General features: G+C 33.4%; 1 long non-coding RNA gene across 1 annotated transcript; it reads left to right on the top strand.

The window, feature by feature from the left end:
* The first annotated feature begins 8,991 nt into the window (after positions 1 to 8,991).
* Positions 8,992 to 10,241, top strand: LOC129738111 (uncharacterized). The gene is made up of 3 exons (XR_008735487.1): positions 8,992 to 9,117; positions 9,181 to 9,296; positions 9,827 to 10,241. It is a non-coding gene; the product is annotated as an uncharacterized LOC129738111 (long non-coding RNA).
* The last annotated feature ends 7,392 nt before the right edge of the window (positions 10,242 to 17,633 follow it).

Here is a 17,633-nt window from a genome sequence, read left to right as displayed (position 1 = left end):
ATGTAGATTAAAGGTGCTTTCCAATGAATATACTCTTGATTGGTCCAAACAAAGTAAAAGCACTGATAATCCGGGTACAACCTGACAGTGGACCACAAAAACAGATGAAATTTCAATTTGTAAAAAAATCGCGCAAAGTAGTGAACTTTGAAAAATTCCAGTTAATTCAATTTTTGTTGCATCAAAAATCTAAAGACAGCGAAATGTTGGAATTTTAATAGATTTTGTAGTCATATTTTTTTCAAAACTCTACCATCGCTCAAACAGTATTTACTAGCAATCGAATGAAAAGTAGGTTTTTTAGACCACTTTTTTGAACTTTTTGTGACCATTTCATTAAAAAAATTTTAAAAAATATTTCTTGTCTTCATGATTTAGGCATTAACTTCAGCTTTCATATGCATAAGGCAAATATTTTTTTTGGACGTGTAACATATGAACTACAGCAGTTTTCGTAAGGCATGTTTTTTCGGATTTTTTTTCTTTCATGCTGAATAACGAGAAAACTTGTTACTTTAGCTGTATATAATGTTCGAAACATATTTTACTGACATTACAAGGTTTCTATTGATATAAGTTTTATATGAAGTTCATAATAATTCAAACGAATTAAATAGATTTTACTTTTGGAGTGTCAAAATGACACTCTAAGTCGGAAAAGGGAGTTTTTTTGTCCAGGCTTCCTGGGTTCGTCCATAAATAAAGTAAAGATGCAATATTAAAGAACTTTTGAATTAGTTTAGGGTCCCCGAAGAAATTTTTCTTTTTTGAAGCTTCTGAAAAAAGTTACAAGCATTCAAACTTGCAATAGTGTCAAAATGACACTCTAATGCGGATGAGGGTTAAAAGAAAATCTCACCATTTAGAGCTATAGCGTGGACCATATCAACTGATGAGTTGGCAAAGTGGTAAGATACCGGACTGCGAATACGGAGGACTGGAGTCTCTTGGTCGAGGAACTTTATTTTTCGTTTATTTTGCTTTTTGTTGGAAAATCGAATCGTTGGAATCTTGTCATTGTAGATATATCGCCTCCATTTTTGTAGCTATATGCTATTTTGGTAAATTTAATATCTTTTTATCTGGTATATTTGTTTGAATAATTCTGTCGTTCCTGCGTTATACCTTCATAAATGTTTGCTGGGCACCCACCGTACCTACTCGGAGAGCAAACAAACACATTTTGCTGGACGTGCTGCTTGTGGTTCTAGAAATTCAAGAATTATTTTACGTTTATAATTTTCATATTTTTGTGAAATCTCACAGCGTGAATTGTTGCACCTCACTAGAATGTAGATTCAATTTGCTTTCCAATGAATATACTTTTTATTGGTCCAAGCATAGTAAAAGCACTGAAAATCCGGGTACAACCTGACGGTGGACCACAAAAACAGATGAAATTTCAACTTGTGAAAAAAACGCGCAAAGTAGTCAACTTTGAAAATATTCAGTAAATTCAATTTTTGTTGCATCAAAAATCTTAAGACAACAAAATATCAGAATTAAAATAAAATTTGTAATGATATTTTTACAAAAGCTCTACCACCGCTCAAACAGTTTTTACTAGCAATCTAATGAAAAGTAGGTTTTTCAGACCACTTTTTTGAACTTTTTGTGACCATTTCATTAAAAAAAAATTTAAAAATATTTCTTGGCTTCATAATGTAGACATAAACTTCAGCTTCCATATGCATAAGGCAAATATTTTTTTTGGACGTGTAATATATGAACTACAGCAGTTTTCCTGAGGCATGTTTTTTCGGATTTTTTTTTCTTTCATGCTGAATAACGAGAAAACCAAAAGCTTTAGCTATATATAATAATCTAAACATATTTTACTGACATTACAAGGTTTCTATTGATATAAGTTTCATTGTAATCGGTTAGATATAAAAAGAGTTATGACGATTTTAGCTTAGAGTATCAAATTGACACTCCTAGTGCTGATTAGGGTAATGAAATCTAATGCGGATGAGGGTTAAGATAAGATTTTGCAAAATTTAATATTTACCAGATAGTCTGATTATTCCAATTAATAGCGGGACATGTCCCGCTTTTTAGTTGAATGTCCCGCTGTCCCGCTTTTTTCTCAAAATGTCCCGCTTTTTTTCTTGGAAAACTATTACAAAGTTAACTGACTGACACCGGAAAATATCAAACTTTAGTTTCAATTTGAATTCTATGATGAACAGAACATCTTTCAAATCAACTTTTCCTCAAAATAAGCAGCATTTATCATAAAAGACAATCTAATATATAAAGATGAGTTGGACTATATATGTTTGTATGCACCTTATACAAATCCACACCGCTTAACCCATCAGCCTGAAATTTGATACAGTTATGTGTTTGGACCATGGGAAGGTTTTAGTAATAGTTTCGAGCCCCTCCCTCCTGAGAAAAGGGACCCTCCCATAGAACTTTCGTTTTTTTCCCACAAACCAGAAGTCATGGCACCCATTTTTCAGAACCAATTTTTTTCCCTTTGGCGGGGTTGTTTTCACCATCACCATGGGCCGGGGATTAGAAACGACCATCAAGAGTTCACGTGGACTGGAAAGCAAATCAAAGCTTGCTGAACATAAAAAAAATTGAAAGGAGAAATTTTGGCGGGTGATTTTTCCTTCTACTGCTAAAATCACGTGGTACCGGTGCGAGGCATTTGATTGCAATAATGAGCCTTCATTTAGGATAAAAAAACTACTCACCTGTTAGAAATATATTGACAAGAACAGTGGTTGAGAATCTACTAGAATATGCAGTGTGTAAAGTATGCATACAATAATTCATGTTCATTATGAATTGACTTCTTCAGTTGAATAACAATTTGGACTGAAAACTAAAGTTCCAGCTTTTAGGAACCAATCATTTTCATATTTTTGAACTTCTTCATAGGGAAAAAAAATTGAGGGTTGTAAGTTCAAGGCTGCGATCTTAACACTTTGATTGCCGTGTAGGAATTTAATTTACAATAAGAATTAGACAACTAAACGGTTATTTTATGCAAAAAGTTAAATCCAACGCACGAGACTTTTAGTAATTTAATCTGAAGTATTTAGTTTTTTACAATTCAATTTCAGTTGTTAATTGAAAAATTTTAAGTTATTATTGATCATCGATGTGTTCAATTTCACCATCCAAGTATAAGAAAATTTAAAAAGCATATTGAAGTTATGCAGAGGAAGTCTTTTATAAAGTTTCAGCGGAAGTGCAAAATAAAACTTAAATAGGTATTCCATTCTACGGGGACATCTTGATAAGAGGTCGTTAACATTTGTTTACAAGCTTCATACATTGAATTTTCACTACACACCAAAAATTTTATAAAATTAAACGAGCCAGAAACGCTTCGTTACTTAATAAATTTATGATCTAATACAGAACAAATCTAAATTTACAACACTTTAAACCTAAACGGCACACACACCACTATCAAATGAACTGTAAGCTTGAAAAGATCTAAATTTAGTTCCAAAAGGATGTATTTTTATGTCACGTACCAAAAAATCATCAAAAACACAGTTCACGTTTGCAATTGAATCAAGATGCAAAAAAGTAGTGACGGAAAATGGTGTGTTGCTATGTTGAGAAGAAAATGAAACTCTTGTTTTTATTTTAAAAAGTTATTTAGCTGTTATTGATGCTTGAGAAAGCTATTCCATCCAGCAACATCAAAATAAATGTGAGCGATATATTCAAATGGGAACTATGCTGGAATTCGAAGTGTAGTGGATCGTTTGTGAGGAATCAGATTCAGGTAGTTTTTACTACACAAAGTTCCAGGCTAATTTTCGGAAAAACTTTGAATGTCATTCAAGATGAAAAGTGCATGATTGATTGGAAGCATCTGGCCAAAATATTTTCATTCGTTGGTACAACTTGTGCGTAAATAGTTAAATGTATAAAACAATACACGTGATTTAACATTTTTGGTCAACTTTTAAACATTTCTTGAGAAACCTTTTAAATTCCATGACTCAAACAGAACATACGAGCATTCCAGTATCATCACATTCAACAACAAGTAATTTAAAAATCATAAGATGTAGCATTGCAACTAAGGTATGACATTTGCAATTGAGTTCAGCAAAGAATAGTTTGTTGCGTTGTAAAAGCAAACTATTTCTAAGCTTCTGTTAAAAATACACTGTTGAATATGAGATGTGTTCAAAGGGACAGGGAAAATTGACCGTATGCCTTAAAAAGTTGGAAAATTTTGGAAGTCAGTATCAACTACTGTGAAGAAGAAATATTTCAAGAATATGTGTTTTCAAAGATAGTTTTGTGTTCTTCAAATCAATTTAGATTTATGTATGTTTTCTCAGACTGCCCGGCCATTAGCATTAAAGAACATTAGTGATATTGGAACTTTTGAAATACTTCCAGCCAAATATTATTTAAAATGCTCGAAGAATGGATTAGATTTTAAAATAAGCAATTAAAACGAAGAAAGATATGGCGACAGCGTTTGGAACAACAAAAGGAAGGTATGTTCTCAATAGGATAAACAAATTTATAAAATTGGGTTCTTTTTATGTTCCAGATTCCAGAGTTTGAAAGAGGAAAAAAGGAACTTCGATTTCCTTCGAAAACTTTACGGGTACAGGAAAATGAGCAACTTCCTGTGCAGCAAAAGAAAAACCTCAAATAATGTTTGGCAAGTCATAAAGCTGAGAAAAATGTTAAATTACCAATTTAAAACTTACCGGACAAACGTTTTTAAACTTTTCTTGGGATAGCGTAATTTAATTTTTTCTCTTAACTTTTCCGTTCCAGATCCGTGCTGAATAGTTGATGTTTGGAGATTAACCAACTGCAATAAAAATCCCAAAAAATATGATGAGGCCTAAATAAGACAGAAGTCATTGTGTTTCTTACCTCAAGAATATGCTTTTGAATTCTTTTTGGCCATAGCTGCATATTGTTGAATATTTCATGTATTTCAAATTGGACAACACAATTATTTTCAATTGAAACATTTTGACGAGCTAATAATTAAAAACACTATACCAACTGGCTGAGTATATCGGTATCGAATTTTGAATACGGCGAATGCGCCAACTGTAAACAAATCCAGATAATCACATAAATGCGTTAAACTATTCATTTTACATCCGAAAATATGATCTCCTTTCAATTTTTCTTATTTTAGTGAAGTTAAATTTAATTTTTTTAAAAAAGGCGAATAGCTTTTTTTATGAGTGTGTAATCCCACAGTTCATTCGCCCATTTCTCCTCAAAATTTCGTCGCGAACAAAAGGGCCAATAGTTATTTCGAGATGGAAAAAGGGCATTGAAGTTTTCGAAAAAAAAATTTCCAGGACGAGGAGATGCACAAATCAGTATTTATAAGATCGTTGAATGTGCTAATGTGTTAACGTGATCATTTGGACCCGTTTTCAAGCCGAAATTTGCTTGAATATTGCTTCTTTAATGAGTGATCCAAAAGGCGAATAGTCATTCTGCAATTCAAAAGGGCACTCCAATTTGGCGAATGAACAAAATGAGAGCACCAGTCTGTGGTAAAAGGGCCCACAGTTATATTTATTAATTTTTTGTGGTAATTAGTACGGAAAAGCTATATTTATCGATCGGGTGTTGAAATTTAACCAATTTGAAAGCATTTTAGCGACTTCTTTAGGAAAATGATTGTACGCAGCTAAATAGGAAATTGATTTTATTTTCTGAAACTTGGAATGCGTTTTTCTCAAAACAAAGGTCTTGGCGCATTCGCCGTATTCAAAATTTGATACCGATATGGAACCAACGGAACCCTAACAGTCAGGTACACAATTTTTCTCCGTTTGTTTGCAAGTTAAGAGCTCTGAATATTGTTATGAAATAGTCCAAAAATGGTATTGAATTTTTAGAACTATATTTTCAATTCTACAAAATGAAAAGATTATTGTTATTGTCAAATTTTATTTATTCAAAAAAGGATCGATCATAAATTTTTATAACTCTCATGAGAGTATGCATACAGATAAGGTTTAAACAATACATGTACATGCAAAGAAATTTCACACCTAAAGCAATTAGAAATACTTTGCGCCCGCAGCTCTCAAACAGAGGTGCCAGGTGTCCTGATTTATCAGGATTTGTCCTGATTTTCGAGAGACCGTCCTGATTTTTCAAAAACTCTCAAGTTGTCCTGATTTTTGAAAAGTTGTCCCTGAAATGTCCTGATTTGTCCTGATTTTCATAAAAACTTCTTAAATATGATCGAATTTGTAGTTAAACTATGAGAAAATCGAATTAATAGGTTATAAAATAGTTAAACCCATTTAACAGATGGTAATCTTCGGTTCAGATGGTATTCAAATGGTGTTTTTCGATATGAACAAACAAACTGCGAACTGTTATTGCATAAGTCAAGGCGTTTAAAACACCTGCATTGCGCCTTTATTTATGCAATCTAAGCAGAAATCCTTATTACTTTCATGAATCAAGAGGTGTCCTGAAAAATCCTGATTTTTAATCTCGCGTTGTCCTGATTTCTGACGAAACCACCTGGTACCCTTGCTCTCAAATCATGACACGATTAAACCGCCATTCTCAAATTTGCATGTATTCGATACAATACATTTTCAAATGGTCGCAAAGGTTTTTGAATTCTTACACGCAGAAAAAAATATTTTAGAAACAATAAGATTTCGAACGAAAATAATAAAATTTTTGGTTGGGAAAAAGCACAAATATATTTCTGGTAGCACTGACTAAAATTATCGATTTAATTTAAACTTATCGTTTGATTGAAAACGAAACACCCCCTTTTTGAAAATGATCCACCATTCTCGTCAAAATAACAAAAAAAATTTGATTATAAACTAAAACAAAATGTGAGGTTCAAAACAGCGAAAAAAATCAGGTAAAAAATAATGCATGGAGTTTATGATTTGAAATAATTTTCTTTTTCTTTCAATAAGACAGAGCTATAATTTTAGGTTTTCGGATCTTTTCATTATATTTAGAATCCATTTTATTATTTAGTCAATTAATTTTTCAAACTTATTATTATTTTGGTTACTTTGATTTTCTCGGGAATCGAGTCATCCTCTTCAAGCAACAGCAGCAGCGGCACCTCCTCCATAACCACGCACTGGTCAACAGCCCAACCGGTGTTGTTGCTGCTCGGTGGTCAAATTCGGCCATGTTCTAAAATAAAATAAAAATGTAAGAAGCATAAGATTTTTCAAATGTAAAAAAAACATTACCTTCAAAATTATTCCTGCCGGTTCCTTAGGAGGTTCCAACTCTCGAAAAAATATCCTCCGCGATTCCACCGCTGCTGCTGACCTCCTCCCTCAATTTTCGCAGTTTTCGCCATGGTGTGTTCGTATCAGATGAATCATAATTTTCTCAATATTTTTTCTTTATGTTTATTTTGTTTTTCAACTACACGTTTATTTAAAAACAACTAGGTTTGCGTTTGAACACAAACCAAATTTAGATTTTAAGTAATAAAAAATGAGTGTGCAAAAATTACAAAATTTTATTATTATTTCCAATCGATTTTTTCATGAAAATAACGGAAAAATATGCATTGAGAAAACAAAACAAAATAACAAATCGTTTTGTTGAATCCGCTAAACTCCCCGTCTTTTTTCTGCGTGTAAAACTAAATTTTCCGAAAAGTGTAATACATTTTTTGAACTGAACAGATTAATTTAATTAAAATTGAAGAGTGAATTTTGAAAAATTTTAATAATTGAGTCAATTAAGTAATGATGAAATTTTATCTTAAATTTAATCACTTTAATCATCATTGTACGAGCATTCATTTCGAATGTTTTGCTTGAAATTACACCCTTTCAAACTTTAGCTATTGATGTAAATTTGAGCAAACAACCTACCGTTACAAATAAGTCACTGCTGGTTTCTAATACGAGTTTTGCCGCCAAACCAAACAACAACAACAATTGTGAACAAGGAATATTTAAATATTCCTTGATTTGTGAAAACGTTTTAATTGGTTTAAATTTGTGTTTATATTTAATGTTGTATTTTGAAATTATTCAATTTCTGTATTTGATTGGCGTTTGTTGATAGGTAAATATATTAGTTCTTACGTATAATAATCTAGCAGATGAATATGTGCATTGGTAATATGATGACAAATTGTTAATTAAATGAAAAGCAATGTATTTTATGTGCTTATGACTATTGGTTATTTGTTATCAAAACCCATTAAGTATTTCTCTATTTTTTCTATTTTCAGATTTTAATCAGTTTACACAAAAATCCAGTGTTTCTTCGATGATTGGAGATTTTGTTCCCAGGAATACATTGGAGTTAGTAATAACAAAATGAATTAGAGAAAGTTCTCATCTTTAATTCTTTGCGTGAGTCCTATTAAGTTCAGATAGATTTATAACCTAAACCACTGACCATACTGACTGGACACTCGATTTCGTTTTCTGGATAATTTTTCCAGAAAAAAAACAAAAAAAAAATCATTTTTCCAACAGTACGCAATGTCGATTCCAGAGTGCGCATCGATCGATTTGAAGAAATGCTATCCCAGTTAGGAAATGCCGCCCAACTTTAAAAATAAAACACGCAATTTCTAAGATAAAATCGGGCTAAACAGGACCATTTTTCCTACAGGGCATTTTTTGTCAAATTTTTCAGGTTCGCCACCTGCCGTCGGTATTGCGAACTTGCAAAATCTGACAACAAAAAATTAGACAGAAAATGGTTGAATTTTTGTTCTAAGAGTCAAGTCAGTGTGGTCAGTGCCTAAACTGCCGTTTTAATGAGCGTTATAACGAAGATTTCGATGTTTGAACTTTTCTTTCTTATTGAGACAGTTGTGTGATATCACTATCCGCAGTACTACGCAGTTTGATTGAAACGATTGTTCAAACACGGTTTTGAGTTTTAATTTTCAGCATGACTAAATGGGGCACTAGGTTTTTCCAAACCAGAGATTCGTAAACGGTTTATGCGTGTCGCACTGCTGTTACACATAAATATTTATTTGCGAAGAAATTACAATCAAATCCGCTTAATCCGTATAATCAAATTTTATATTTCTTTAGGGCTACCGTGCAATTGAACAATGGTATTACAGAAAAACCTTAGGACAACCACTATATTAGGTTCTGGGATTAACAGGTAAGTGGAAAACTGAATGTTATATTTCAGTTATTTTAAAAAAGTTTATTTTCTTTTTTATAGCTTCCAAAGGTTCGAAAAGCGGAAACTATTTCCGAAAACAGGAGGATTTTTGCAGTACCAATTTGGCAGAGGTGTTATGTGTTATACTGGTTACACAGCGACTCTTACACAAACCGGTGAGTAGACGAGGATTTTTTTGTTAAATAATGGGAAATGTAATGACCGTCCGGAAATTTAGGGAATCACCTGAAAATAGCTCTTGTCGCATATTGATCAGAGGTTTCTCTGGATCCGCTGTAGAAAAGATGTAACAACACACGAACTTAACATAATTGGAGACATTATTATTTCATCACCTGCAGAAAGGGTTTAGCGAATAATCTTAATTGAAAGAGCCAAGCAATATAATCGACGTGGAAAAATGGACAATGAAACTGTCTCAACTTGAAACGTTGAGATTCTAACCCAGATGGATCGTGGTGGTTTGAATTATTTTAGTTCCTACTAGATTACGAAATTATTACACCAAGATAATTTAGCTGTTCGTACGTCGTAATTCATAATTAATGAGATTGAAAAAATTATGTTTAAAAAAAAATCGTTACAATATTTTAAACAGTAACAGTTATTTTAAATTATCCGAATACTAAAAATACCTACTTCACTAGCATGTCCAAAAAACTAATATCTTCTATCATTCTTGCAGGTCTCCGTAATACATGTTCTACGTTTTGCGCATCATGATTCATTCAGGAAGTACCAAATAAAACTGTATCAAAGTTTTCGGTTTTTTCAACCAAAATAAATATCAGTTGGATAAAATGTGAAGCAGGCTGCGAGCCATGAAAATGGCGCCTGGAAGAAGAGATATAAGGTACACCGGGGTAAGTGTGGACGCGGGGTAAGTGTGGACAATGGCTATTGAAACAATACTGTGCACTATTTTTTCAAACTTTTAATGCAGAATGTTCAATTTACTTGTAATCTATCCAATAACTGTGAAAAAGATACGATTCATACAATAACGGATGTTTACAGCGACTTTTTTGGAATTTTCTATTTTCAACTACGATGTCGAGTTGATGTGCTTGTTTTTCAATTGCGAATTTTTCGTAAACTAGCTGGCTCTCGATGAAAAACTCTACATTGAAACAATCCTTACATTCCAAACAACCAGTTAGGAAAAGAAACGGCGATTAAAAATGAAGAAAAAAGAGTTTATTTTCAAAAAACTAAAATTTTGTCTCCAACCCCTGCCTGGGGTAAATGTGGACGGCTTTAAAAAGACTTGATGTTTACACATTTTTTCAATTTTCTTTCCTTCATCCTTCATGAATTGTTTTATTTAGCTACATTTAGCATTCGGAACATGAAAAGTTGGGTATAGTACTTGTTTGTTCTGTGTTTTTGATAAAATCGGATCTCGTGTGTTGCAACATAAATTACTCACAATAATTATTGAAAGATGCCTTACTAATAGTATCATGAACTTTTTTTCAAAATTTTGGACGGTTCGAGCAATAAAGTAACGTATTCATTAAAGAAAACATAATTTTTTTGAAAATTTCCTGGAAAATCAAAGGGAAAATCTACCGTCCACACTTACCCCATAAAGCGGGGTAAGTGAAGACACCAGCAGTCCAAAACAATTTACGTGATAACTTTTTTCGCTTTGCTTCTATCAACCTCATTTCTTCAGCGTTGGAAACAACATGTTCTGCATTACATTGAACGTTATTTTATCAAAATTGCTCCTCTGCTGATTTTTTTTATGATTATTTAAAGTTGAACTATACGAAAAACCGTCCACACTTACCCCGGTGTACCTTAATAAAAGATGATACACAACATTCTAATGTATAAAAACGATTATCAAAATTATTGATGTGTATATTTTGTTAAAGCTTTATAAGTTTAATAACTATTGATGATACAATTAAAGAATGAATAAAATTTGTATAATTTAATTCATGTTGATTTGTTACCTACTTGGATTTGTTATCCATTTCTGAATTCGAATATCACCAGAACCTTCGATTAGTTTTAGCAAATTTTTTTTTAATGTCGGACAGGCCTGAACATGTTGGTTGTTCACCAAATCCGGATAAGCAACAACAAAACTCGATTCGTTATGTTCGCACATCCGTCGGACTTTATCGCGGTAGACATACTGACCTTTGCTTTAAAATCGGTTAGCGATTTCGGTACGTGTACCCAACATAGAAACCCATTCTTTGATGCTATGCCCCTTGGTATCTACCAAGTTTTCTGCCATTCCTTCAGCAGCTTTCTCAGCCGCTTGGCTATAGGTGAACATAATCGTCATCGTCATTCTTTTCATAGAAAAGTTCCCGATCGTATAGATGAATTCCGGTTGCGCGATCACGACGTCGCATCTCAGACTCAGCGTTTGCTGTCTGCAAAATTTGTGGACAAATGCTTGAAGCGCGCAGCCGAATAAAAAATGAAAACAAACTAAGCGCATTAGTATTAGTGTCTGGCTGTTCATTCAGCAGCCTGATAGAAATCGATCGAAGTCAATTGGAAAAACAGCTGATCAACTGTCAATCCATTTCAATTGATTTCGATTGAGTTTTGTTGAACACACCTTCAATAACTTAAATGAAGCGTTACTGAGGCATCATCACAAAAAGGTCGATCATAGAAATTAATAAAATTCGGTATCGATTTTTGAATACGGCGTATACGCCAACTGTAAACTTGTATACCCATTTCCAATATCGATATCCAATTATTTTGTTGTGTTTTTCCTTAGTGATACCATTGAAATAAATAAATGATTTCAATTCAATAAAACATGCATTCAGTTTTCTAAATATTCCTGAGTTCTGAGTTCAAAGTTTTCGCACCGAGAAGTTATCGTTACTAACAGACTACGGTAAAATTATAAACAATTGAGACGCTTAGGATCAGAGGGGTGCAAGTGCCGAAATGATGATTTCGAGAAAACGGGCCTCAAAGTTTTTTTTCTAAATCAAAATTATCGAATCAATTTTTCTACTAAATTTTCGATGAAGTGTGTCTTATGAGGTCTAAAATGAACGATTCTCAAAGAAAAACCAAAGTTTTTGCGATATTTATGTTAAAACGGCGAACGACTTTTATTGATATTTTTCACTTGCACCCTTCTGATCCCAAGAATGACACTTGCACCCCTCTGACTCCAAACAATATGATAGCATCCTTTTGGAACCTGTATGTAACGAGTATTTTCAGTATGATACTAGATGTTTTGTTTTTGTTCACACATTTAATTTTCTGCGTTTTCGGGCTTCAAATTTCTATGCAACTCATAATGAACGAGGTTTGCAAGTTCCACTATCCTAATTCCCAGAATTTGTTGAAAACTTTCAATCTCTCTTTTTCCTTAATGGATACACAAGAATACCTGCATATGTGTTCATTCATTGGAATTAACTGTTTAGCTGGTCGCTTTTTCCGGTAGAACCAACGTACGCTTCCCCTTGGTTTCGTAGCTTTTTTCGCAAGATGAGTTTAAAGACTGCCTGATTTCGTTGGCGTTTTTGGGGTCTTGATGAATGGCCAGTTGACTCTCCAGGAATGGACTCAATTTCGCTAGCAACTGCAGCAGCAGCAACTTCTGATTCTCCAGAAGAACCGTGGATGTTTAATTTTTTTCTTTTTTTGGTCTAATTATACCAGGCCTCTTTCCTAAACAGTTATGTAAATATTCCTTAAAAGACTTAATGTAATTTTTTATAAACTACCTGTCGAAACGACTCATCTGAACTTTTCGAAGTTTCATTTTGTTCCGTGGGATAGTATGTAACATCAGGATCAAAGCCTGTCGAAAACTCTGAATCCTCTAAGCTTTCATCCGAGAGATTTTTCTTAGATATATTTCCCAAAAAATTATTGTTAAGTGCGTTTTGTGTTTGCCTTTTATCCCTATTAGCATTAGCTAAATTTGCCATAAAAAAATATTTTAGAATTTTTTGTATACATAACAATGAGATTTTCATGCCGACGAAGTTACACCTGAATCTATTTTCATCACTTCTCTATCTGGGAACTTTGGATTATCCTAATCAGAACCAGTAGAAAATCCTAGTCGGAGCTAGATGATGTTGTTTTCAACTGACAAAAATGTATACGTTCTAATGAAATCAGCCTAAAAGTATAATTCTTTGGTGTCAGAAGGGTGCAAGTGCACTTGCACCCTTCTGACACCAAACGAAACAGGATTTTCATTGACACGTTTTTTTATAAATAGCTTAAAAATATAGAAATAATTTTTCTTTTGACCTGTGTCTTCTACAGAATGTTAATCTATACTTTAACTATCCAAAAAACAGTTTATCTCAGTTTTGATAAAAAATCACTTGCACCCCTCTGATCCTAAGTGCCTCAATTATATTTTAACTGAATATTTCATGAATATTGTGTGGATGCAGTGGATCCCCTGACTTCTACCCGTTTCCACTTTTTCCACTAAGGGCACCATATTTAGATCGACCCTTTCATTGTGATGCGCTCGTAAGAGCAAGTTCACTGGTTGAGATGGAGTTGGAAGTTTCGAAGGTTTACATCACATCACAACACATTTGCCGTCCACCGGTGTTGGGAAAATCTGATATTCGAACAGTTTCGCGCTGCAAAATTTGTATCGTAGAACACTTTATGGCGGAGGGTGATAGAAAAACACGATGTTTTGCAACACCGAACCGAGTGATAGAGTCGGCGTTGCAATACAGTATTCGTGCATGAAACGCTTCGGTGCTGCCATCTAACTTATGCTCAAAACCTCAGTTGAGGGGAAAATAAAGGAAATTGAGCAATTTCAGGATTTAAACATAAAGTGATATTTTCTTTTTTTTTAATCTTTTATCACTTAAATTGATACGAATTGCAATGAAGTTATTCAACTCTTTCAAACTTACAGCCAATTTTATTCATGCCCTTGCCAATCAAATACATTTTGAGGCGCAGAGATGCCAGATAGCTGGGTGAATAAATAAATTCTGCTTGTTTGTTTTGTTTGAGCGGTTTTCGGGAGTAGGAAATTGTTTCGTTTTTTTATTTGAAAAAGATATTCCGACGGAATGTCCGATAACAAGTTCGGAACGCCGCCTTTAATGGATCCATCATATTTAGAAAACGGAACCCTCGCTGTTAATTCGACAAGTGTCAATCAGATCAAACGTAGGCGTCGAATCGGGAGTAAAATTCAGCTTGTGTTTGAATTACCTATACTTTTTATACGTCACTTTGAAAATGATTTAGGAAAAGTTCAAAAACTTTATCAACTCGTGTAATCAAATGCACTCCAACACAAAACTCCTAATCCTGCAGAATACAGTTTAATATTGGAATGCATTATAACTTAAACAATACTTGTTCATACATATAAATAATAAAATTTTCATATTTACACTAGGTACTATTTCAAGTTAATGATCAAGTAAAATGAATTTGTTTTCAATTTTCAAACGGTGAATTCAAAATAAAAAAAGTCAGTAAAATTACTGAAAAGCAAATTCACTTGGCATCGCTGGTTGCTTTCGATTTTATACCTTCGTATTCTATCACACCGGTGGACGGCCAACATTTTTGGTCTATATTTCACGATAGAAAAATTCCCATCTGTGCTACAGCTGTCAAAATTCCTACCACTTTTTCCCAACACCATTGGACTTGCTCTAACGCTTCATATAAGTCATTGATTATCCCCTTTTGATGACTGATTTATCGTGTGCTGCATCTCACTTGCGCAAATAGGAAAAATCTATCTGCATCGTAGTTGCGTGCTTAAATATTAACCGGAATATTAATAACCAAAACAAACTCCGTGGAGGTAATTTTTCCAGTTCCGAAGATAATTTTCCAGGGTTTTTTTTTCACATTATCGTGTATCGTGTGGTTACAAATGCTCCGTACTTTGAATTGACCACTGGATATGCCAGTGCTGATTTTCTGCAATGTTCGGGATGGTATATGCTGGCTGATACGTATAATTCTTCATGGATTCGTTTCTGATGATGGATTATTTAGACAAAGGCGATGAAATTTTGAAATAGCCCGAAAAGTGTCACTAACAGAATATTTCCTACACAGCCTGACGCCTCTGGGATCCATCAGCAGATGCAATGGAAGGTTGGTGGTAAAATTGTTTCAAATTTGTTTATCTTTACATTTTCTTACCAAATTTATTTCCTTTTTTTAATTCTTTAATTTTTAACGGCTCATACCGAAGGCATTAAGGATTCAAAGTCTTTTTTTTAATTGATCCTACTAAACATATATCTGTAAAGTTCTATAATTGATTTATGAGTTTATAATTAAAGGAAACTAAAATAAGCACGTGGTGTGATATTATTGAAATAGAGGCGTACTACGCAACACTATGTGATTAGGTTGAAAGTCACAAAACGAATGACCTAGTCTTTTATTCAATCTTATGTCCGGAGCTTGTGCCTTTGTGCACATTCTCACTCTCTCCCACTTGGGGTTGTTCATGACTACTCGAAAAGCACTTTGCTATACACTACAACTTCTCCTTCCTTTCGAGAACTAAGTCAACCTATTTGATTATTAATAATTTCGAAAGTTTGTTTACAAACTAATCAATTCATATTTTAAATTATTTCGTTTTGCTTTAAGATCTATATTCGAGTGCATGATTCATGCTTACAAATTCATTAAACAAAATTTAAATGTTACCAGCTTTTTTCTCGAACACTAATAATAAATGTAGTCATGTAACTTTTTTCTTTTCGATGATCTTTTGGATCTTCTAAGTTTTTCATTGCTATTGGATATTCTATCCTCTTCATTCTCCTCCCCCGCGAATATAAAAGAATCTGCTGCGAACCCATAAAAATCCTCAGATTCACTGTTGTCGTCTGGTTCTCTTCTCCGTTTATTGCTACTGCCGCTTGAAAAAGGTGATAAAACATGATGCGTCGCTTCAAAACTGGCTTGTTCAAAATTGTTTGTGGTATCTGCAGGCAAAATTGTTGATCCATGTGGAAAAGAACGACGGTTTTTTCTACGAGCGTTATCCGTAAGCTTAAGCTGACGCTTGTGTGCTAAAATCGTTCTGCCACCCAGTGACACCTGTGAAATAGTTTGAGAAATCCATTTTAAAAATGTGACAGGAAGATATCGTCTTAAATCAGTTTTGTTCGGATTTATATAAAAAATCAGGTCTCCATTTTTCAGACTCAGAAAAGGATCTCTCAGTCTTTGAGGTGAGGTGTTCCGCTGTTGAGATAAATCATCAATTTGACAACATCTATCAAATTGTTTTTAAAACTTTTCTTAGGGTTTATAAGATCCAACAACCCTTTAGGCTTGTATTTCAGTAGACGTTCTGAAGGAAAACTGTAGTCCGTATTTAAACAGGTATTCCTGTAGTTGAACAAGAATAGGTACATTTGCTCATCCACATCAAGCTTTTTTATATTAGGGTCCAAAAGAAATTTTTTAAGAACATTTTTTACTAAACGGACCATTCGTTCCGCCTGGCCGTTGCTTTCTGGATGATATGGTGGACTTTTCATCATTATTATGCCTTGCCTCTCAAAAAATTTGATGAATTGTTCAGAGTTAAAAGGTGGTCCACTATCCGTGACTATGACATCTGGGAAACCATATCTGGCAAAAACATTCAAAAATACTTTTATGACTTTTTTACTTTCTGTACCATTTTTCATATTTTCTAGCTCAATCCATTTACTAAAACTGTCGACAATCAATAAATACATTTTACCTTGGAGGTAAAAGAAATCCGCGTGAATCCGTGAAAATGGTTTGTTTGTTGGTATCCATTTTGAATATTGAGCAATCGTTTTAGTTGGAGTATTTAATTTGCATATTCTACAGTCTTTAACAAATTTTTCAATATCTTTATTGATACCCAACCAGTACACGGTTCTTCTAGCCATTTTTTTCATTTTATTAATACCGGAATGATTCATATGTAATAAGTCCAAAATTTTCGATGTCATAGTTTTTGGAATAATAACTCTATCCTGAAACAACTTCTTCCAGTTCTTGGTTCATTGAAAAAATATCTCGATAGTGTTTGTGGATACGTTTAGGCCAACCTCTTTTAATAAATTCTATAATTTGTTGTATAAAAACATCCTTACTTGAGGCGTAAGCGATTTCTTTATAATCAATCGGGAATTCATCAGTGAAGTTTAGATTTTTAATAAAATTTTTATCCAAATCTTTGGGTACTTTTTCGTCAAGTGGGAACCTAGAGCAAAAATCTGCATTACCTAATTTAGAAGCTGGTCTATAATAAATTTCAAAATCATATATAGACAATTCTAAAATATACCTTTGAAGACGGGTAACTGAAATTGAATTACGACCTTCTTTGCCTAAAATTCCAATAAGCGGCTTGTGATCAGTATAGATCGTAAACTTTTGGCCGTACAAATATTTGTGGAATTTCTTCACTGTACTTACAACAGCGAGGGCTTCTAAATGTAAAATTGGGTATTTTCGTTGTGCTTCATTTA

The sequence above is a fragment of the Uranotaenia lowii genome, chromosome 1 (assembly GCF_029784155.1).
Source record: "Uranotaenia lowii strain MFRU-FL chromosome 1, ASM2978415v1, whole genome shotgun sequence".
Lineage (NCBI taxonomy): Eukaryota > Metazoa > Arthropoda > Insecta > Diptera > Culicidae > Uranotaenia > Uranotaenia lowii.
The sequence above is the reverse complement of the archived record's forward strand: the minus strand, read 5'-3'. Positions and strand labels throughout refer to the sequence as shown.